At 34.9% G+C, this 23,752-nt stretch overlaps 1 protein-coding gene across 9 annotated transcripts in view; it reads right to left on the reverse strand.

Annotated features, from left to right (window-relative positions):
• Positions 1–23,752, reverse strand: part of LOC123532919 (secernin-2-like) — a 133,095-nt gene that overhangs the window by 38,635 nt on the left and 70,708 nt on the right. The window contains exon 1 of one of the 9 annotated variants that reach the window (XM_053517785.1): positions 18,970–18,987. The exons of 7 other annotated variants lie outside the window; for them this stretch is intronic. The gene's annotated coding sequence lies outside the window, so the exon portion shown is untranslated. Of the gene's footprint in view, positions 1–17,155; positions 17,175–18,969; positions 18,988–23,752 lie in introns of those variants that run through there. One more of the 9 variants, XM_045314539.2, reaches the window with a different exon arrangement.

The following is a 23,752-nucleotide window of genomic DNA, read 5'->3' on the forward strand; positions in this document are numbered from 1 at the left end:
GAGGTCATGAAATGGAAACATCCCCTAGTCCTCTAGTTCCAGCTAACGTTTTACTTGTTTCGTAATAATGCAGTCAGCAAGCTTAAAAAGTGGAGCAACATAAATGTTATCAGGTATGGATATATCAGCATTACAGCTGGGCTGTTTGTTGTCTTCAAAAGAAACAATAACTGGTACATTGAAATGTGCGAAAAAACCTTGACAATAACAACAACACAAAAAAGCAGTACGGAATTGCATTAACAAACAGCAATGCTAGTTAAAACTGACAACATTATTATCAGCGGGATTTTTATGAGGAATTGGTAGCTTATCTATTGCAGCCAAACAAAATCTGATATGTTAGGGAGTTAAGGAGGTAGGTTACCTTGTTACAAGGTTAAATTCAAATTAGTTGAACCGAAGCAATTTTCGTGTAATTTAATGTTTTAACTGAAACAATCTCAATTTCGTTTATCTCTGGCCCTTCAAGTACAATTTTTATACAGGTTTGAAGAACATGACACTCCGAAGGTATTTTATATAGAAAGAAGAAGGAAAATACGTATATTTAACAGTTTCCAGTGTATTTTAGTTTTATTGTTATCCGTAGAAGTCTGCATAATTATTAATTTTACTAGTATGCGCGTTAGCTTTCTAATATAAGCTTAAAATGTATATGTCGCAGGGCTCGTGTTTCCATGGTAACGCATTTTCTCTCATTTTTAAACAACTATGTATGAAAACAGGTTTTCCGACGGCTTCAGTGCCATTCTGTTAACGACCAACATTGAATATTTGGGTAATATTATGAGCAAAATACCAAGCATTTTACATGGTACCCTATTTTTCTTCAAGTTTAAAGTAACCGTTGCAACAGATATGTTTAAAATAGCTTATACATGCTTTTTATCGTAATTTCTTATAAAAATGTTTAAATAAGATTATATGTCTTGTTAATGTAGCTTTTAAAACATTTTATATCTAACGCAAGTGATATTTTCGTGTTATCTGTATTTATTAAAACAAATTTCAAAGCCCAAAATACTTACAGCAGTACCCCTCGTCTGACATTTTATATGGAAAATCGTTCTGCATGCTGCTATTATTATTATGGATATTGTTGAAATGCAAATAAAAAGCCGAAGCTGTGTTCCTTAAATAGACCAGTGTCAACGCTTTTGAATTTTACATTTAGATATATATGTCACGGGCTTCGTTTCCATGGTCAACTCTTTTCAAGAAACCATAATTTTTCTACTGAAATTTGAACAATTTAGAGCTTACTTTTAGTATATCGGTAACAAATTATCAACGGAAACTGAAAATAGGTATTACAAATCAAACCGCCCATTTTTTTTTATTTGAAAATGGCGTATTAAGTAACCTTTCAGCCAGCTATATTCCCAATAACATTGGTTACCATCATCCATTTTCTTACATTCCGCATAACATTTCAATATAACTACATAAAAGAAGCAAAATGTTGATTATTATTCAGAGCGAAAGACGCATAAAAATATTTCAGCAAATAATGGCTGTTTAAAAATAGTTCAGATAAAGAAAATGCACAGAATTACGTACATTCAAAATAAAAGCTATTAATTTTGCGCGGTAACTGACACGTTACGTCATGACGTCAATGACATCATTTTAAAGCAACAATGTTTTAAAGCGTTTCTGCGGCAATTTATTCATTACTTCTGCATTATTAAACCATTATGCATCAGATCGAAGACAGGTCCATGATTATTTTTCTGAAGAATGGATATACAAACACATTTAGTTTGTCGTAAACGTCGTCGTAAATCGTCACGTTAGCTTCCGGTTGGGCATGCGCACATACAAATATTAAGGTAACCTACCTCCTTAAGTTATCAACAAAAGCACGAACATTATCAATATTATCAATATATATGACAACATCGGCATTCCAGTAACATTTAAAAGATATTCATTTGCTTCTTTGATTAGGTCCAATTTGTGCTATTTCTAATATTTGTAATATGAACCAGTTTATTAACAAATGAATAAAGGCGAAGTTTTTCAACTAGAACGATATTATGGAAACAGAATATTTATTTACCGCTAATTGGTATTTCAGGGTTGAATATGATTTCAGAGTTGAAATTTATTCTTTGCCAATTGACAAAATCCAGATCTTAAAGAAATATTTTGCACAATGATTCAAACAAACTTAACTAAGATTCTCGTACATACTGGCACATTTATATCCCATCATAGAATTCTCATATCTAATTTTGAAAAATGTAAACAAGCAAATATGAGTATTAACTAAGGAGCTTGCTTGTCAGGTTCAATCAGAGACAAAACAATCACGGTGTCTGCCACCGTTATTTGAAATGCATACATTTTGCTACGTGCATTTTGCACACATCAAACGAATTACACTGTCCTCTCCGAAAGATTCATTCTTGACTTTGACTCGGGTACCAACCAGTCCCTCGGGATTCTGCAAATGTTATAACACGAAAAAACATGCGTTATCCCTACATTCTAGCATAAAACTGCTGTTTCTGTCACTTTTCGGGGGTGTTTTAACAGGAGCGAAAACGTGTGTTACATTAACAGAGAGATTCTCGCGTTCACGTGCTGTTATAACACTTTTTTTATATATACGCGTTCCGTGGCAAAGTGTAAACGTATTACGGCCTCAAAACGGATAATTCAAAAGGAAATGACGTCAACGTGAAAAAATAACAACGTAGACTTTACCGCGCATTTCATGGAAAATTAATGACGTTGAAGGGCAATATATCATTTACCTGATTTTTACGCGTTGGTGCTAGAATAGCGTTAGCGCATGTTCTTTTCGTGTTATAGCATCTTCAGAATCCCCCGGGCTCTAGTACCAACCAATCCCTCGGGATTCTGCAGACGTTATAAAACGAAAAAAACATGCGTTATCCCTACAATATATATTTTCTTTCAACTGCATTAAAAAAAGATAACGGCAATGGGTAAAAAATAAAGGTAATTGGTTACTAATGTTCATGTTTTAAGGTCCCCTTAAATCGTTTAAGGTATCGAAAAATTTTCAAAATCAAGTAAAAATGAGACATCTATAAGCGCTCCATTTTAAGATAAAATGTACCTATTTTGTTTCAATCGCTTATAAAAACAAAATGGTGGATTTAATTTACTTTCAGATAAATATTTAGTCATTTAGTAGAATTCAAACCAGAACGAACTATAACATCTTGCTTTACATCTTAAATTAACAACACTATGGAGATAAATTTAATTGGCAGTGTATTTGCTAAATAATCATCCAATAGGATTTAAATGTTACCATTAACAATAACATAGTTATCTCCGAAAGAGAACATGATTATGTTTCCACCACCTTTTTGGTAGTCACTTCCATTTTGTGCAATCGACAGCTTATTCGTTTAAAGATGGTATAATTCAATCAAATGTTTGAAAAATTTCAACAATATTTATGACTGTTGAACAGTATTCTAGTAATCAAAATGTTTACAAGACTGGTCTGTATGGTACTGGCTTGTGTTTATCTCTGTTTGTAAACAAACAGCCTACAAAAACAACATGGACGATGCCAGGTGAAATTATATCAGCAGCAGTCGGCCAACAGCTAACAAGTAAAACCTAGATGCTTAAATGCATAACAATGATTTCCCACCCCCTTTGCAATAAACTAATTCTTTTGAAATCAATATTTCCCGCCTACTGCAAACGAGCCATCTTCTTTCAACATGCATGTTAAAATGATCAAATCAAGGACACATTTCAAAAGTAATACTGTAACAAATGTTCTTGGGAGACAATTCCCTAAAACGAACCATTTAGTAGAGTACTTATAAGAGTGTATTGTTCGCCCTATAAACGATATTCATACATCACATGTAAAAAAAACACGAACTACTGTACAATAAACATAAATAAAAGACCTGCATATACTGCTCTGCATACTTTAAAATCATACCTTTAATGTTCGCAGTAAACTAAATACTTATTATTTGAAATATCCCCTGATGAAATATTTTATGTTATCACATTATAAATCCGTAAACTCTTTATAGTTTACACATTTGCTGATATAAGTATTTGAGAATAAAGTACACACTGTTACAACTTTGCTTCAGCTATCAGTTTACATCATAAAACTATATTGTGAACTATATATAATTTACCCAGTTCCGCCTACTTAACCCAAGATTTTATATGTCCATTGTTTTACTTATTTTGCCATTACAAACTTCACTATACTGACGAGATAAAGAAACGCCTCATTGAAATTTGGCGTTATTTTTTTCCTAACGCTTTTAATTGTTGTGAAATGTAGTAAATCTACATGTACTCTGACCGACAAACACAGTGAACAAAAACTCGCGCGATTTCATTCAGCCATTTGTTCACTTCATGTACCTGGTCATGATTTCCTCGTGCAGTCCGTGCATGTAAACCATGTGGTTTGATTGAACGATTTTTGCACATGTACATGTGTAATACGACACACAACCATATTTTCAGCTATTCTCTGAAAAAAACATTAGTTTTCGTAATGCCGAGGCTGAATTCTGAAGAGAGGGGTCAGGTTTTGGCTATGCTTGAATGTGGGCGAACGCAGGAACAAGTTGCTAGACGTTTTAACGTCTCTCGTTCGACAATTGTGCGTCTTATTCGACGTGTTAGAGACACGGGAACGTCTATCGATAGACCACGTTCAGGTAGACCGCGTGTAACGTCAATACGACAGGATAATTATATACGTCAACGTCATTTACGTGACAGATTTGTGACGGCGCAATCTACGTCACGTATAGTTGTAGGTAACCGTGGACGTCCAATTAGTCGACATAAGTGAGAAATCGACTCAGAGAACGCGGAATTACCTGTCGTAGGCCCTACCGCGGTCTAATTCTAACGTTACGCCACCGTCACCAACGTCGTTTTTGGGCCCGCAACCATCGCGGCCAGCGTTGGCAGAACGTAGTGTTCAGTGACGAGTCGCGTTTCAACTTGTGGAACGCCGACGGACGTATCCGTGTCTATAGACGACGCCATGAACGCTACGCAAACAATTGCGTTTTGGAGCACAATCGTTACGGTGGAGGTGGAGTAATGGTGTGGGCAGCAATCAACCATAGGTTTAAGTCCCAACTCGTCGTTTGCCAAGGTAATCTCACAGCCAGGCGTTACATCGACCAGATATTACGTCATGTAGTTGTCCCTTAATTCCGTCAACGTCAAGGATTAGTCTATCAGCACGACAACGCGCGACCTCATGTTGCACGCGTCACCAGGGACTTTCTACAGGCTAGAAACATTAATGTTTTACCTTGGCCGGCGTGTTCACCGGACTGCAATCCGATTGAACACGCGTGGGATTATCTCGGACGGCGGTTACGCCAACGTCAACCCCAGCCAGCAAACGTCCGGGAACTGGTACAGCGCTGCACCAGGAGTGGGCCAGAATCCCACGGTATCTGTTACGCAACTGGTGCGGCTCTATGAGGCGTCGCCTTGCTGCTGTGGTTGCTAGCAGAGGTGGCCACACGCGCTTCTGATTTTTCTAATGTAATTTCTCCGACCGGGCTATTAAAATTCAAGATTTAAGCATAATGCGACAATGAAATGATTTCTTATTGACCATAAATTCTTGTAAAGCATCTAATTTGCGAATGGAATTGTTCTTTTCTAATTTTGAATCACGGTTAACGAAAAATTGTATACCGAGTTTGAATGAGGCGTTTCTTTATCTCGTCAGTGTACCTGCAGATTATTAAACATTGAATCTAGAAAAGATCATCACTTTTTTAACTATTCTGATTAAATTTGTAAACTTCTATTTTGTTTGCAGTTTTGTATGTAGTCCAAAGATTAGATGATAAAGATTGAAACTTGTAAAAAGATACCGAATGCTTTTTTGTTCTGCCTTTTTCGGCACCAAAATTTCATTCTTCATGTTTGGCATTCTGCTCAGCAAAATTAAATGTTGTATCACAAACCTGTCAATAGCACAAACTATTAAAGGCCCATCTAGACGGTACTCCTTGTTGTATATACTTCGATCTCAAAGTTTACTGTGTAGATGGGGTCTACTGCACTGTTTTATAAACCTCTCTGGGAGTATACAGCAAGTTTTTAGGATAGAGCATGTTCTGTTTCTGTAAACCTTGGCTGTGCCGATTTTGTTTAGTTTACCAATTACATCGAATTAAAGCGAATTAAAGTGTTGTCTTAATGACATTCCAGAAGTATTGAGAGTATGAAAGTTTACAATTTCTGAATTTATTTGTGATTATATACAAAAATGTCGGCTAGTTGGAGCATCACAGACACAGAAAAATTAATTGAATATTATCATGGAGAAGAAGAATTATGGGATATAAAAAATCCTAATTATTCCAAGAAAGACTGCAGACAAAGAGCACTTTTGTTAAGGTGTGTGACTAATTCCAACAGTTTAAGAAATGAAGGTCTGTCCATGCGTATAAAGTTTTTAAATGCTGTCAGATCTTCAGCATCAAGTTCATGTAACAGTGCATTATATGCACCAAATTTATCCCTCCAGGCTATCCATGACCTCACCCATTATCTTCCTATCAAATTATCCCTTCTAATTTGCTTAACAGTAACAAAAATTATTACTAAACAAACACACAACAAAAGGTCGTCTTCAAGATTTTCCATTGTGCAGAAGGAATGTTGGAGGGAAATTAAGTAAAGGATAATGAGTTGTATAAACCATGATTTGCCGTGTAGATGTACAAGGTGTACTCCTTAAAAAATGTACGCCTTAGGTTTATACAGCAAGGAGTACCGTCTAGATGGGCCTTTAACATGATTATTCAAATAAAACTCAAAATATTGAACACAATTATATCTTAACTTTTTTTCACACTTCCATATGAAAATATGTTTCTCCCATATTCTTTGTTTTCACCAAAAGCCATTGTTTCATAAGCGACACATATAAACTAGTTATCAAACTAGTTCCTAACCGCAGCCTATGCAAAACTTGGAAACGACTTATGGTTTTGAATCTTAAATGACAGTAAACATTTTCCGTTTGATAACTTATTCTCCGCGTTCAGCTTCTGCATTCTGCGTTCATTATGAGAAAGAATATTCTTCGTCCGTCGAAAGATGTCGAAAACGAAGGTCAAACGAAACTAAGTGCAGTAGTCTAAAAGTGCATAAATTACTCTAAACATTTAGAGTTGTTCATCCTTTATTTCAGCTCCTTGATACAGTGTCAATCAAATTTATTATATATCATATTTTCAGGCATTAACTGTTTAAGTATTAATGTAATTTCTTTTAAATCGTTCATACTTCCAAAGATGAAATGTTACAGTGTTAATCCAATTCATAGTATATTGGTCATATTTTCTAGCTTTAATTGTATTCTTGTAAAACCTGATAACTTTCAGAAAAAGTACATGCATATATGATCATGTTTTATTATTGTTTACAAGAATCAAAAGATGCTAAAATTACTCACAGCATATACATGTAACATTCCATCAATTCCTATGTAGCGAAATGCGACACACTATAGCATTTAAGCCAACTTGATCAATAACTTATTAGGCCAAACAATGAGTCTTGTTTCTGGTCACGGGCTTAAAAAATATGGGTCGGAAGGTAGGGATTATTTTTCAGTTAACCATACACTTGTTCATGTCACTTGCTATGGAGTTTCTGATTTCTGATTTTGAAATACTGGATAAACAATAACTTCCCTTACTGTCACACTTATTCATTTGATTTTTTTATCCCTTAACAGCATGAACAAGAAAACAATAACTAAAATGCACAAACACCGGACTGTATGCCTTTATCCCTATGGTTTTGATAAGATCGTAGTTAAAAAAATAGATCCCAAAGCTCAGCCAATCCTGTGGGGAATCAACACTAGCTCTTTTTTCACAGTGGCCCAATGGACCACCAGCTTTTGAAATTTAGTTGTCCCCAGAAAGTTAAGCTGGTCCCCACTTGATAGCAAAAACCGGGCCTCTTTCAGGGCTTTCACTAATTTTTGAAGCAGAAGTTTCGGATAGTAGAAGGAGTCCTCCCACATACTAAGCAGATGTAGCTGGGCTTCATACCATTAAAGTAGGGGAAGTCCCAGCCCCTTAGCCCTTAATGAAACCTGGTCTGTCTTCAAAATAAATTGAAATCTTCAAAGATGTATCTTTATGGTACACTGCTTTTAGTAGGAAATCTCTTCAAAGGAAATTTCAATACTTTCAACTGTCATTACTTCTTTTTATTTGAACACCACATATATACCAAAAAATGTCAGACTACAGACTTTATTAAAAGCAAATATTGAAAATTGTGTTCTCAAATCAAAAGACATTGAATAGCTTGGGGTTGGGGATGATAAAAAATCAGATTTTAATAGAATCTTAAATGAAATTGAAGCAAGTAACTACTTTGGCTTCGTTGCAAACCAGGTGTCTCTGTTGTAAGTCTTTCATTTCCATTTATAAAAAGAAAAAGAAAAGAAGGAACAAACTAATACAGTTCTTCAGCTACATAATGAAAATCCACAAAAAGTATTCATTTAAAGTTGATTTGTATACACTTGGAAATATCTTAAGTGGATTAGGTCAAATTACATCAGTCGCCATTCACATCAAAGAGTAACACTGAAACGCAATAAGGGAAAAGTTGCTGACATTTGCCCTTTGAAGTTTAGCTGCCAAGTGTCTGTGTTTATTTCAGGTCATTCATCAAATGTGTCTACCAGTTATGTAACGTAATAGGAGGACAATATTTTTTTAATTATTGTAAAAGTAGGATATACGAAAATCAAAAGTAAGTAGCTTTATTACTGATTGGAAAAAATGCTTTAATTAATATTCGATTTGAAATGTTCGTTTCTGCAGGAATAGAGTTATTGATATTGTTTCCCAGGATAAACAATTAGATCGTCACCACGCAGTTCCATTACGTCGGGGGTATTTTCGGAAACCGAATTTCTATTTTTGATGCAATTAGTTTCCATAATGTGTACATTGCAAATTTTGTTATTTTAGATCGACCGATGAATTTTTAGTGGTCCGTCGTCACTGGTCCGCCCGAAAATACACTGTCATCGGACCACCGTTAGTGTCGATCCCTGTGAATCGATAATATAGTCATGTACTTATTGTATTAATTCAGTGTTTTACCTTCAAACTGGTACAAAAAACATTAAAATCGATTCTATTATAGACCGTCGCAACTTTATTTGAAAGTAACAGGTCAGGTGTCGCGCTGCTGTAAGCGGCCGCCATTCTCAAAATTTTTAATATGCGTGTAAAAAGCCGATAAAGTTAACAAGTGCAGGCATAAAACCTCCTTCAACATGATCTCATGCATCAATCATATATTATTTCTTGGCTTTATCATAAATTACTTCAAAATGTATTTCAAATACGGCCGATTTCAATAAATGAACTGTTCGCGTGCTGTTGATGAAAACTGATTCCGGGGACGGTCTGGACTGTCGTACAAAATATTGTAAAAAGATCGCCAATATCTATATAGGTCTGGTATTTTACACATTTATCAATCAACAACTTTGATAATGATGGACATTATTGTACTAAATACAAACCGTGATATTACCACGTATCAGTCGGCGCGTGACGTAACTGACACATGTCAGCAGCTAATTGATATACGACGCTCTGCCATACTTCCGTTTGTGGCTGCAAACAATATTGAAAATCACCAGGATTTTGACTGACAAGGGGCAGAACTTTCATCAAAGAAAACTTCCGTGGGACAAGCCGACACACGGGGCATTTTTGTGCGTGTCAAATACAAGTTTTTCTCAATTTTCGCGGGTCAGATTGATCTTTTTGGGCCAAAAAAGTACGGTCTGTGGTAAAAAATTACGCTCGGTCGGATGACCAGAAACAAGACTATTTTTTAGGCCTTAACTGCATACAGACATTTACCTCGTCAAAGCCAGCAAAGCAATGTTGATTTTTACTAAGGAAGTAAATTATCAAACTTGCTTACCACAAGACAAGGCATGCTGAGGTTAAAGTTCAGATTCATAGTTTTGTTTTGAAAAGGCTTTGGCACCGTTAAATGTCACACCACCGCTAAATGTTGCAACTCTCGTTAAATGTAGCAAGACTGACGTTTAATACACCAGTCACCGCTAAATGTCGTAAAACCTCTACCTGTAAATTTATGAATAATATCAAGAAGATCATTTGGAAGCAGGGAGCCTGACAACTAATAGCAGACTGGGTTTGGATGAGTCCGTTAAAGAGAATTTAATTTGTAGAATGTGCAAACCCACTACTGCTCTAAACTTATTCTCTTCGTATAATACTGTCGTAACTTAATAACGAAAGCTGTTGTTATCTCAAAGAAAAACAACACTAGAATTGAGAATATAAGAATAAAAACTCAGAAATTACACAGCAAATTTTAACTTTAAATAGCATTACAAAACATCAACACTACTTTGAATTAACATAGTTATTCTCAACGAGATTTTATAATAAACTGATAAATTATCTCTATATCAACCGGTTTATCAGGAAACAGATAAAAGGCACAGGTCATGAACTAGAAGTAGCAGTAGTTATTAGTTTAGGGTTGAATGTCACTTTAGCGCAATTTTTCATAATGAGAGACTATGGAAAATCATAACTTGCCATTTTAAAAATCTTACAAGTTGTCATTAATTCATAAAACGATTTTCATTTCCGTACGCCGAATCCAGGCTTTATTCTACGTTTTCCGGATAAATGACGTTACGCCATCACTTTTCGTTTTTGAAACGCTTCTTTTGATTACCACATGCCAGTATTTATATTTCTACATTTCTAACGAACTCTGTATTGCTAGATAAAATTGGCGTAGAAAGAAAGATTTTTGTCCCGATAAAAGACATTAAAGGAAGTGAAAATGAGTGACGTCAGACAGAAGTAATGAATGAAGCTTAACTTTCTCGTAAATAAAAGTTAAAATCCCGTTTTCCTTTTCTACAGAAGCAATACAGTTCTCTATAGGATATGATTATACTTCTCAGAAAATCTGTTCTACTCATTTTATTGAGAACAACGTTATTAGGTGAATGGATTTTATTTGTTATAAAGAGTAGTGGCATTTAGTCTTAAACGGCTGTGATAACTACAACACAAGCATTAGACAATACAGAACCATTATCTTCATTAATGGACAATCATCTTTTTTTTTTTAAATCAGTTATGAATTGGTAAATTGTCTTCAGCCGTAAACAATTTTTCATATCATATTTGTTCAAAGATAACTGGTGTAAAATTATCAGCATCCATCAACATTATCAATATTTCTCACAGCATCAGCATTCCAATAGCATCTTAAATTAAGTTATCATCATACTGATTCCCCTCACAGCAATATCAACTAAACGTTATCTCTTATCTCTTGTTATAACTAAGACAAAATAGGCTTTCACAGTCCGTATGAAGAAAACAAATCATTTAAAAAAAAGATTTTCATAGAAAATTGCAGTCAGCAGGAAGGAACAAATAATCGTTATCGAAGATATGTGGCTCCTAAGTCAAATAAAAAGTTTTAGTGTTTCACAAAGATTTCCCTTGTTTAGAATACTTATGACTTGCCTTGCATTACACTGCACCTAAAATGAATTATTACTCCTGTCGGACATATCCGTTTCTACGGTGCATGTTATTAGTCTTAAAGTGCTTTCTCAGACAAACTAGAAATTATTCCGTTGGAGTCATTTAGAGGCTAAGCAATGCATCAGGCAATAGATACTTTGTGTTTAACTGGTACAAGAATCAAACCACAGTATTCCTTCATTTGTTTAGAAATTTGTTCTTTAATATTTTACTTTATCCTTTTCTTATTAAAATTAATGTCAATGATTTACATATAGAGATAGTACCTAAGTTTTTCAAATCATAGGTTTGAAGTTAAAAAGCTTTGAAATGAATACAAATGTCCATATATTTCTCAAAAACAGAAATATAGACAATATTTTAACCAGAAGTGTGGAGTTATGAGCATTTAATATTTTCATGTTAACGAAAATTTTGTGATCAAGGAAATGTAACTCTTCTTGAACATGGAGAGCATAAACATCAAAGGGACATAATATAGTCAATATTTTCTAATTGGGTGCATTTGATTTAACATTCAACTTTGATCTGGATTGCTAAATAATGATCCATGATACTATGTGCTAAAAATTGAGAACATCTGGAACAGTCTATTAACAGCAAAACTATGCTTTAGCAGAATCTAAATAGTTAAGCTCTAACTGGGACACGAACCCAGGACCTCTCACACCTAAGGCAGACACTCTACCACTTCCCTATAACAGCAGTAGCTAATAGCTATGCAGTTTAATTGCTGGATTACATTGCGTGAACCGGAACAATAATCGGTGAACTCCGGATTATCGGCGTATTCGCTTTGTTACCTAACGGCGATTTTTGTGTAAAGAAAAAATATAATCTAATGCTGCCAACGTCATAATCGGTCAAATCTGCCAAAATTTCTCTGACGTGTTGTTCAGAGTATGAACTTACTAACTGGTAGTACCAGTGAAATATTACATACACTGAATCTTTTATATTTGCCCTTTTTGCACCTGACGACCGGCAAAGACGGTGAGCTTTGTCCAAATATAAGTAATTATTTTACCAGTTTTGAGAGGATTTCAATTGATGGGAAATTACAGTTACAAACTAAATACCTTTCTAAAACACATGGAGTCATTAGCATTCACTGTCAGTCAGTATTATGACTAAGATCGACTGCAATTCATTCATTTCAAAGTTTCATAGACAGAGTCCGTTGTTTACATTTTTATCGTAACCGGTGCACTTGTAAAAATCACTTTAGTTTGAAAAATCAAAGTATGCGAAGAGCTATGGTACGGTCTCTATTACATACGTATACACAGGATCTTCTGAAGGGTTTTGTTTGGAAAGACTGCGTTTTTTGAGGGAAGCTATTCCTGCTGGTTTTTTGTTCTTGTAATTTATACAACAATCATTCAATATATCTGTCTATTTTACCTCAACTTTAAAAAATATACACTATACTTTATTAAAATCAGCTTAATTGGGAATGATTTCCCAGAGATGTTACACAATACTTGACATTTTAGCACAATTCCACACAAATCCATAGATCAATATTCTGGTTGTTAGGAATAACTGTCAAAGTTTTCAACAATTAATTTTAGTTTGTGGAAAAGTAGGAGGTTATTTAGAATCACTTTTGTACATCCGAAATTAATTGTTATTATTGAATATTATCTCAGGAACTAGTTCACATCATTGTTTGAAACAAAAAAGCAGCTTTTTTCGGTCTCAAAACTCTGAGATTTGTTTTGACAAAAGACGTGGAAAATTTCCGAAAATTGATATTTTACAGATTTTTCTCCCTTTTCGCCTTAGAAAATGTGGCAAAAGAATTGTTTTCTCTAAATCTTTCTAAATTCAATTAAAGTATAGCACTTGACATAAGATATTAGGACCACAAAAGAAGTTTACTTTGACTGAGGTAAAATAATTTCATTTTCTTCAATTATGAAACCTTTTATTAAAAGAAGTGATTATCCAGAGATACACCGTATGCTTGGTGTTCAACTCTAATAGTTGGACAGTATGCTATCCTCTTTGATTTTGTTGTCTCGCAGAGGAGGTGCATGATATGCAATTTTTAAGCACATAACTGGTACTGAATTGTTTGATATCTGTTTTCTGACATGTTTCGCAGGATCTCTGTCAAACATAGACCCCATTATTGTAAACTTTATAGAGAGGTCCGCCTTGGCCGGTTCTTGAGTAGTAGCGATATTCAACATTTCATTTCCTCCTATTTACTGGTTCAGTCAAACCCGAGACAGCTATTACTTTGCTTTGTTCCGTTCTGGTCACAGAATTGTCTTCAGAGATTAAGTCAAATTCGATTTGAACAAACAAACATAATACAGACTCCCTGATTCTAATAAGTTAAGTTAGCATTAGTTTCACTTCCGCCTAGCAATCTGCAACAAATATTTCCCGCCCCTGGTCGTTTGAACGGCAAAAAGCCATCTTATTCCAGAATGCATGGCGACATGAATAATTTGATACAATTTCTAAAAATGCAACCCCCTAAAATTAGTTCTTAAGCAGTGTATTTTTAAGTGTGTATTGTTCGCCCTTAAAAACAATTTTCATACAAAAGATGATAATAAAATCTGAAAAGTAGATCCCTCGGAAGCACCGAAAACAAGGCAAACAATGAAAATTGCAGACTCGGTTTGATTGAGTCTGTTCATAAGCAGTAATGGAAAATGCAACATTGCTCACGCCCCTAGCACCGGTTTAAGCAGTATTCAATCTTCAAATCTAAATGAGTTAAAAGACCAGAAACCATAGAACTATAATTATATTCATGTTTTTTTAAATCATACGTTTTATATTTACAGTATTAATCCTTATTCATTTGAAATATCTACACACAGAATATTTTATATTTATCCCGTTTGTCAGTTATTTAGAACATTTTATGGTTTTCACCATTTGCTGGTATAAAAATTAGAGAATAAAGTACACATTGTACACGTGTAATAAAAGAATTTATACCACGCGATCAATTTACAAAATAAAATGAGCCGTGCCATGAGAAAATCAACATAGTGGGTTTGCCACCAGCATGGATCCAGACCAGCCTGCGCGTCCGCGCAGTCTGGTCAGGCTCCATGCTGTTCGCTTTTAAAGCCTATTGGAATTGAAGAAACTGTTAGCGAACAGCATGGATCCTGACCAGACTGCGCGGATGCGCAGGCTGGTCTGGATCCATGCTGGTCGCACACCCACTATGTTGGTTTTCTCATGGCACGGCTCAAATTAAAGTAATCAGCAAGGTGCGTTTGCTACTGTTTGCGATTTATACATTTCTGTTCATTATACATTACAGTTCTGACAACTTATCTTTGGTTTTCTATGTCAATTGTTCTACTTATTCTTCCATAAAGACTTCACTAAATACACACTTACTCAACATCAATGCCTAAACTCATTAGACTTGTAAACAAGACTTTTATCATTCATGCAAAGCTATTTCCTCATCTAGATGTGCGCAGGTGTTCTTCGACATAAAAGCGCAGTAATTTCGAGTGTGTTGATACCGTTTTACACAAATATGATAGGTTGAACAATCTTCGAAACTTGACCAAAACACATATGTTTATGCAGTAAACAGCAACTTTTTGTAGTTTGTTTAGTTTTTGAATAGTTAAGAAAATCTGTACAGGTTGGTTTTGAGGTTCACTTGGAATGGAACGATATTTTAAATTTACCAGAATGTAAGTGGTTCAATATGAAAATGTGATTTACTTGCGTTTAGTACCATACTTCACATTCTGACTTTAAAACTGAACCATTCTACAGTAAATTATTACTAAACCTTTTAGTTAGACAAACATCAGCACCTAAACTTGTATAATTATGTGCAGCTCTACAGTTAGATGATAAACGTACGGTACAATAAACAGTAACTGAATTACTTTCGGTCAAGGGATTTAACAAGTTTTATAACAGGACAGTTGAATTCCTTTCTTCAAGTTTTTAATTCAGTCAAGCTAAATTAAGCGTTAAACTTCAGACCTGCCTATAGCACAACTATGAACAGGGATTTTTATAATTTAAAAGTACATGAAATGAAACATACACATAATTATTCAAATGAAGCTTAAAACGTTGAACAAGGTATACAGTAATATTTAAACAACTTTGGACAAATGTTTCTTCCTTATTCTTTGTTTTCACAAACAGCAACATTAGCTACACACGAAAACTAGATATCAATTTCCTCTATTCCTAACCTCAGCCGCCCCATGTGGTTCTGGGCGATCTGTGTATGAAAAGAATTGGAACCACTGCCTTACCCTTGCATGGTTGTAAAAGGCGACTAATAGGGTCTTAACACTTGGTTTTGCTGTAACTCTGTGATTCCAGCAGGTATGCAAATTTTGATTCCATACCTCATGTTTTTATTTCGATGTAAATGAGATGTGGAACCAAAATTTGTAGTCCTGTTTGGCGCCATATAACCTATACTGTGTTGGTGCCCCGTAAAACCCAAATAAATAAATAAATAAATAAATAATCTCAGCCTATGCGAAACTTTGAAAGTTTGGTTGTTTGTTTGTTTTGGGTTTAACGCCGTTTTTCAACAGTATTTCAGTATGTAACAGCGGGCAGTTAACCTAACAAGTGTTCCTGGATTCTGTACCAGTATAAACCTGTTCTCCGCAAGTAACTGCCAACTTCCCCACATAAAACAGAGGTGGTGGACGAAAGATTTCAGACACGATGTCTTTTATCAAATCGTCACGGAAAACATACGCATCGCCCAGGGCTCGAACTCACGACCCCGCGATCTGACCTAAGCGGGCGGGCTGAAACTTTGAAAGACTTAACGTAGTGAATATGTATATCTTCAAGCATAGTCTGTTACAGTGTTAAATTCAGTTAATCCTGATTTCTTATAGACCTAATCAATTTTATTGTATACATGTCATGTCTTCAAGCATTAACTTTTACTTATTCTACATATGTTATACCTTCAAACATTATTTGTTACAGCGCTTATCCAATCTATTCTATATTTGCCATATCTTTGCTTATCCAATCTATTCTATATTTGCCATATCTTTAAGATTTTAAAATTGTTACAAAATTCTTATTTTCAGTTTTTGTATTAATTTGATAAGACTATTTAAAATTATAATGAATTCATCTTTATCGTTATGCAAAGCCATATAACTTTATGAAGAAGTACATGCAGAGGTGATCATATTTCATGATAATTATACCTCATGTAAAACACCTAATGCAAAGTCCCTACCTCTCAAAATGTACTAATTTGGATGGTTTTTCAACATGTTTAAGTGGATTGCATATAAACTTTTCATCATCCGCGTTGTTACCTTTAGGGAAAGCAATGATATTATTAACAATTCGTAGTTTAATCTTTTACAAGCTCCGCAAATAATTAATGATGGAACACACGTATTGCAAACAACACCACAGTATAACATAAATAACCTGTGTCGTACACCTGTCAGCTCGGGTGTTAATACATTTCTTACTGACATGTGTTATGCCATGTGTTATTCATATATTATTGCTTACAAGTTGCAAAAGAGGTTAAAACTACTCACAACATATTATATTCCATCAATTCGTAGGTAGCGATATACGACACACTGTACTAGGATGTTCTGATTAATAACTTAACTGCATACAGTCATTTACCACAGCAGAGCAATGTTGATTCTTACTGGGGAAGTAAATTATCAGACCTGTTCACCAGAATACAAGGCATGCTGAGGTTAAAGTTCAGGTTTGTAGTTTTGTTTTGAAGACACGTTGGCACTGTTAAATGTCGCACCACTGCTAAATGTCACAACCATGTTTAAATATACAGTTAACGTAAAAGTTTGCACAATCGCTACAAGCTTATTGAGAATTAATACCATGAAGATTCTTCGAAAATAGAGAACGCAACCAAGAAAGCTAACTAATAGCAGACTTGATTTGGATGAGTCTGTTCAAGAGAGGTCGTGACATGTGCAACACCCCTAACGTCCCCTAGTACCAGCTAACGTGTTACTGTCTTCGTAATAATGCAATCAGCAAGTTTAAACAAAGGATCAACATGGATGCTATCCTGTCTGAATATACAAGCATTACAGCTATGCTGTTTGTTATCTAGAAAAGAAACAACAACCCTGATATGGCGAAGAACAATGACCATGAACACAACACCAAAAAAAACCAGATCTGGATATCATGAAACGTTTCAACAACTATACAATATTGATCAATATTATGACAACATCACATTCCATATGTAAAGCTATTTAATTACATTATTGATAAGGCTTTGTCTATTTACATTTTTGATGAGGTTGTCTATTAATAAATATAATTTAAAATAAACAGTTCATCAACTAAAACGATATAACGGAAACATAAAGTTTATTTAACACTGGTTATTTTTTAAAGGTTGAATGTCCAGTTGAAATTTATTCTTTACTAAATGACAAAATCCAGATCTTATAGAAATATTTTGGGCAATGATACAAACGAAAATTTCTACGATTCTCATAAACAGATATTTCTGATACTCACTGGTACACCTAAGCCATATCATTTAAACTATCTAATTTTTAAACTTAAAAACATGCAAACGTGAGTATTAACCAAATAGCTTGCCTGTCAGTATCAACGTACACTATTTGGGAACGCAACGATCACGGTTTTTGTACTTGTGTGTCTTTAACTGTAATTTGAAATGCATACAACTGGATATGGGGGCACGTGGTATGTTTCATTACTCTCATAAACATGTCATGCAATTATTTTATTTCGGTGCGCTCTCTGCTTTAAATGTTTTGTTATTAATGCGATTGTTGTCGTATCATTCGATGTTTATTTCCTTTATGAAGTTACTTTCTTAATCTGTAACGTATTTATGGTTCTTTTTGGTTTTTACATTCACATTAATCTTCTTTCTTTCAGCTGGTGGTCTTGGCCTTTCTCAGTTGTTTCCTTTCCCGAAACACTAATCCCTCTCCTTTTATTTACAGGGTTGGTCTGCTAATTTACATTGAGTATCAAAACAAAACATAGATAGTCGATTACTTAAATTTAATCAACAAAATTTGAAATGTTGTGAAATTTTAGAATAAAACAGACGCCCCGAAGATGTAACCCCGAACACACCTTGAGATAAGTGCCTTTTTTGGAAAACATTTCTATTTCATTTACCGTCGAGGTATAAATATGTACATGATGTAACCATTCGACAAATGTTGACAGCTTAACATACATATCACTACATTGTCTGCTAAATGAAAATATGAAAGATAAATTTTAACATTAGTATCTTATCTACAGAATATAAGTAATAAAGCAACTACCTTCGTACACAAAGCATGAAATTAGAGATTTTAGTACTTTGAAGACAAACCTTGAATGAGTGCTGAAAACGAGGCAATACCAAATACAACTCACTTTGCTGAATGGCGGAATGATTCCCTTTTTAGACGTCATAAAAGTCCATTGTAATAAATCACTCTAAAATCCTCAAACTGTATATTTCATGCAGTATACGTTTTACAGGTGTCTAATAATGAAATGGCAATCACTCACCGAGAAACACAATTATTCATCATCAAAGATCATGAACGTATTAGTCAGTATGTCCGTTTATTCTTACAATGGTATTCCATAATACAGAGCGCAGAAAAGTTTCATTAGTAGGGGATTCATGCTGAATGCTGTATGGACGAATGGGGGAGGGGAGCAATTTACAAATCATTGAAACATGAATGGATTATGTTTGGATCGAAAGGCATTTTAAATACCAGCGTTAGGTTTTATTGACTGAAGGATAAATAAAATATTATGTTACCGTCTTTCTGAAAACATTAAAACAGTATGCTCAAACCCTGTATTCCTGCTACTTGATACAGAAGCTTGACAAAGGTACTAATAACTGCGTAATCATTAGCTGTCTTTTGTTTAGAGAAACCATAGTTCAATTCAATGTTCAGAAACTCTCAACAGTATTTTGAAGTATGAACAGTATTCTTGTTTTTCTAATCGTTTATAAGATTGGTTTGTTGGATGTTTGATTATGTAGTTTTTCTCCCTTTGTTAACAATACGGCTAAAAAGCAGCATAGATGCTACCAGGTGGATCTATATAAGCAGCAATTTGTTGTCAAATATAAATACTGGCATGTGGTTATCAAAAGAAGCGTAAGTGCTGACCATTATCACGAGTAATCCAAATTTAAATAGACCTAATCTTTCTTCTTTTCCTGGCATTATTTCTCAATTACATCATGTTTTCTTTTTACTCTATTGCGTTTCAGAATGTATTTGTAGCATTCGAACGTAATCTAAATGGCGTCGTAAGAAAGAATTTTGGTCCCGATAAAAGACACTGAAAGGAGCGAAAATGAGTATCGCCAGAGAGTAGTTATTAATGAACCTTACGTTCTCGTATATAAAAGTTAACAACCTGGTTTTCTTTTTCTACAGTAGCGATATGGTTCTCTATAGGCTATAATTATGCTTCTCAGAAAATCTGATCTTCTACAAAATATTGAGAAAAACGTTATTACGTGATTGTATTTGAAATAAAAACCTTAAACGGCTGTGATAACTACAACACAAGCATTAGACAGTACAGGACCATTAACTTCATTAATGAACAATCACCCCCTCTAAAATTAGCATCACTGTCATCCGCGGCGTTTATTATGATGAATTGGCAGATTGTCTTAAGCCATAAACAATTTTTCATATCATATTTGTTCAAAGATAACTGGTGTAAAATGATCAGCATCCATCAACATTATCAATATTTTTCACATCATCAGCATTCCAATAGCGTCTGTAATTAAGTTCTTATCAACCTGATTCCCTTCACAGTAATATCAACTATATATTATAAATCATTTTGAACAGAAAGCATTTTTGAAGGAATGAAGCAGGCAGTATTAAATCAGCTTAATTGGGGCTGAAATCCTAGCGAATGATATTCCAGAAATGTTACAAAGTACTTAACATTTTAGCACAATTCCACACAAATCCAGAGATCAATACTAAGGTTGTTAGGAATAACTATCAAAGTTTTCAATATTTAATTTCAATTTGTAGAAGCGTCGGGCACCTTAGAATCACTTCAGTAAAACCACAGCTGATTGCTATTGAATACTATCTTCACATATTATTTTGAAACTAAAAAGCATTTTTTTTTCGGATTCATAAACCTGGTCTCAAAACTCAGTTGAGATTTGTTTTGACAAAAGAATGTCCCTTTTTACGTAGAAAATTTCCGAAAATAAATATTTAACAGATTTCCCCCTCTTTTTGCCTTTGTCATAGCAAACAAGTTGTTTTCTCTGATTGTTTCTAAAACTAAAGATATTATATCATTTGACACAAGATATTTAAAAAAAAATCACAGAACGAAGGCTTGCTTTCATCTACGTCTCATAACCGTAGAAATGTGTACCTTTTGTTGTTACTTTTAATACGTCTTTACCTAATATAGGCAATGTTATACATAAGTATTGGGATCTTCTTAAATTATCAACAAGAGCTGTCTCCATAGGATGAAACATGCCCCCGATGGGATGGCACTTTGAATGAATAGTTATGGCCGATGTTAGAGTTAGGACCTTTGACCTATGAAGCTGGGTCTTGCGCGCGACACGTTGTCTTACTGTGTCACACATTCATGCGTAGTTATTTTAAAATCCATGCATGAATGACAAAGATATGGACCGGACACGCCCATCAATGCACTATCATGAAAAATGACCTTTAACGTCTAAGTGTGACCTTGACCTTTGAGCTACGGACCTGGGTCTTGCGCGTGACACGTCGTCTTACTGTGGTACACATTCATGCCAAGTTATTTGAAAATCCATCCATCGATGACAAAGATATGGACCGGACACGCCCATCAATGCACTATCCTTTAAAGTCTAAGTGTGACCTTGATCTTTGAGCTACGGACCTGGGTCTTGCGCGCGACACGTCGCCTTACAATGGTTCACATTCATATCAAGTTACTTGAAAATCCATCCATCGATGACAAAGATATGGACCGGACACGCCCATCAATGCACTATCTTTTAATGTCTAAGTGTGACCTTGATCTTTGAGCTACGGACCTGGGTCTTGCGCGCGACACGTCGTCTTACTGTGGTACACATTCATGCCAAGTTATTTGAAAATCCATCTATCGATGACAAAGATATGGACCGGACACGCCCATCAATGCACTATCCTTTAATGTCTAAGTGTGACCTTGACCTTTGAGCTACGGACCTGGGTCTTGCGCGTGACACGTCATCTTACTGTGGTACACATTCATGCCAAGTTATTTGAAAATCCATCCATCGATGACAAAGATATGGACCGGACACGAAAATTGCGGACAGACTGACAGACCGACAGACGGACAGACGGTTCAAAAACTATATGCCTCCCTTCGGGGGCATAAAAAAAAATACGTCCGTACAATATGTGTATAAACATTTTAAAGCCATTTTAGCATACAAGAGACCACGTAATATTCAAGACTATTTGATAAGCTCAGACTTTTGTAACAAATATGATATATATGTGTCTACTAATTGTAACAGAAGCAGATGCTCGCATTGCAACAGTATAACGGTTGGCTCTACATTTAGTAGTCATGTAACAGGTGACATTTTCAGTCTACGCCAAAATGCTAACTGCAAAACTAGTGGTGTTATATATTTGATTACATGTAAAAGTGTAATGTTCATTATGTTGGACAGACGGCACAACCTATGTCAGAATGTATGAATAGTCGTAGATTGGACATTTTTAATTTCATTGATAATGATTTTTCAACCAATGTAGCTGAACATTACAACTCTGATGGTCATTCTTTAAATGACTTCACATTTATGCCAACTGGTATTGTTAAAAACAATATGGACCGTTTGTGTAAAGAGACATTTTGGATCCACAAGTTGATGATTAAATACTAATTATAATCTGGAAAATAGATCCCTCGGAAGCACCGACAACAATGCAAACAGTTAAAATTGCAGACTCGGTTTGATTGAGTCTGTTCATGAGCAGTAATGGAAAATGCAACACTGCCCACGCCCACTAGCACCGGCTTAAGCAGTATTCAATTTTCAAATCTAAATGAGTTGAAATCAATGATCCCGAGGTTGTTTTCAATTTAAATTAACATCATTTGTTTCTAGATACTAGACACGCTTTCGTTGTTCCCTATATTTCTTTTTTTAATATACTCACTATAGGGAATTATTATATTGTTATATCCGAAAGTGCGTTTTGAAGACTTTACATATTTTTCATAATTTTTCCTCCAACGTTTGTGACGTCTGTTTTACACGTCAGATATGTTTGTTTATCCTGAAGTAGATACGAACTACCGAAACGCGTTGATAAACTGTAATATTTATTTAACGTGTTGTTGTTGTTCACTCCGAGATTAACATAAGACATTAGGACAACACAAGGAGTTTATTTTGACTGATGTAAAATAATTTCATCCTTTTTTCAATTATGAAACCTTTTATTAAAAGAAGTGATTATCCACTGATACATCGTATACTTCGTGTTGGACAGTACGCCATCCTCTTTCATTTTGTTGTCTCGCAGAGGAGGAGCATGATGTGCAATTTTTAAACCCAAAACTGGCACTGAATTGTTTGATACCTGTTTTCTGACATGTTTCGCTGGTTATCAAACATAAAGCTCATTACTGTATACTTTATAGAGAGGTCCGCGTAGGCCAGTTCTTGAGTAGTGGAGGATATTCAACATTTCATTCCCTCCAATTTGCTGGTTCAGTCAAACCCCATAACTTTGCTTTGTTTCGTTGTGATCTTTCACAGAATTATCTTCAGAGATTAAGTCAAATTCGATTTGAACAAACAAACGTAATACAGACTCCCTGATTCTATCGAAATACGTTAAGTTAGACCTACTAGTAGATGTTTCATTGTGTAGCAATATTTTCACTTCCGCTAAGCAATCTAAGGCTCATGCAATAAATATTCCCCGCCCCTGGTCGTTTGAACTGCAAAAAAAAGCCATCTTATTCCAAAATGTATCGCAACATAAGTAATTTGATACAATTCTTAACAAGAGGACCATGATGGTCCTTAATCGCTCACCTGTTCCCACATGACCCAGTCTTGAGTATGACGTCGTTTTTTCTATTAT

The sequence above is a fragment of the Mercenaria mercenaria genome, chromosome 11 (genome assembly GCF_021730395.1).
Source record: "Mercenaria mercenaria strain notata chromosome 11, MADL_Memer_1, whole genome shotgun sequence".
Lineage (NCBI taxonomy): Eukaryota > Metazoa > Mollusca > Bivalvia > Venerida > Veneridae > Mercenaria > Mercenaria mercenaria.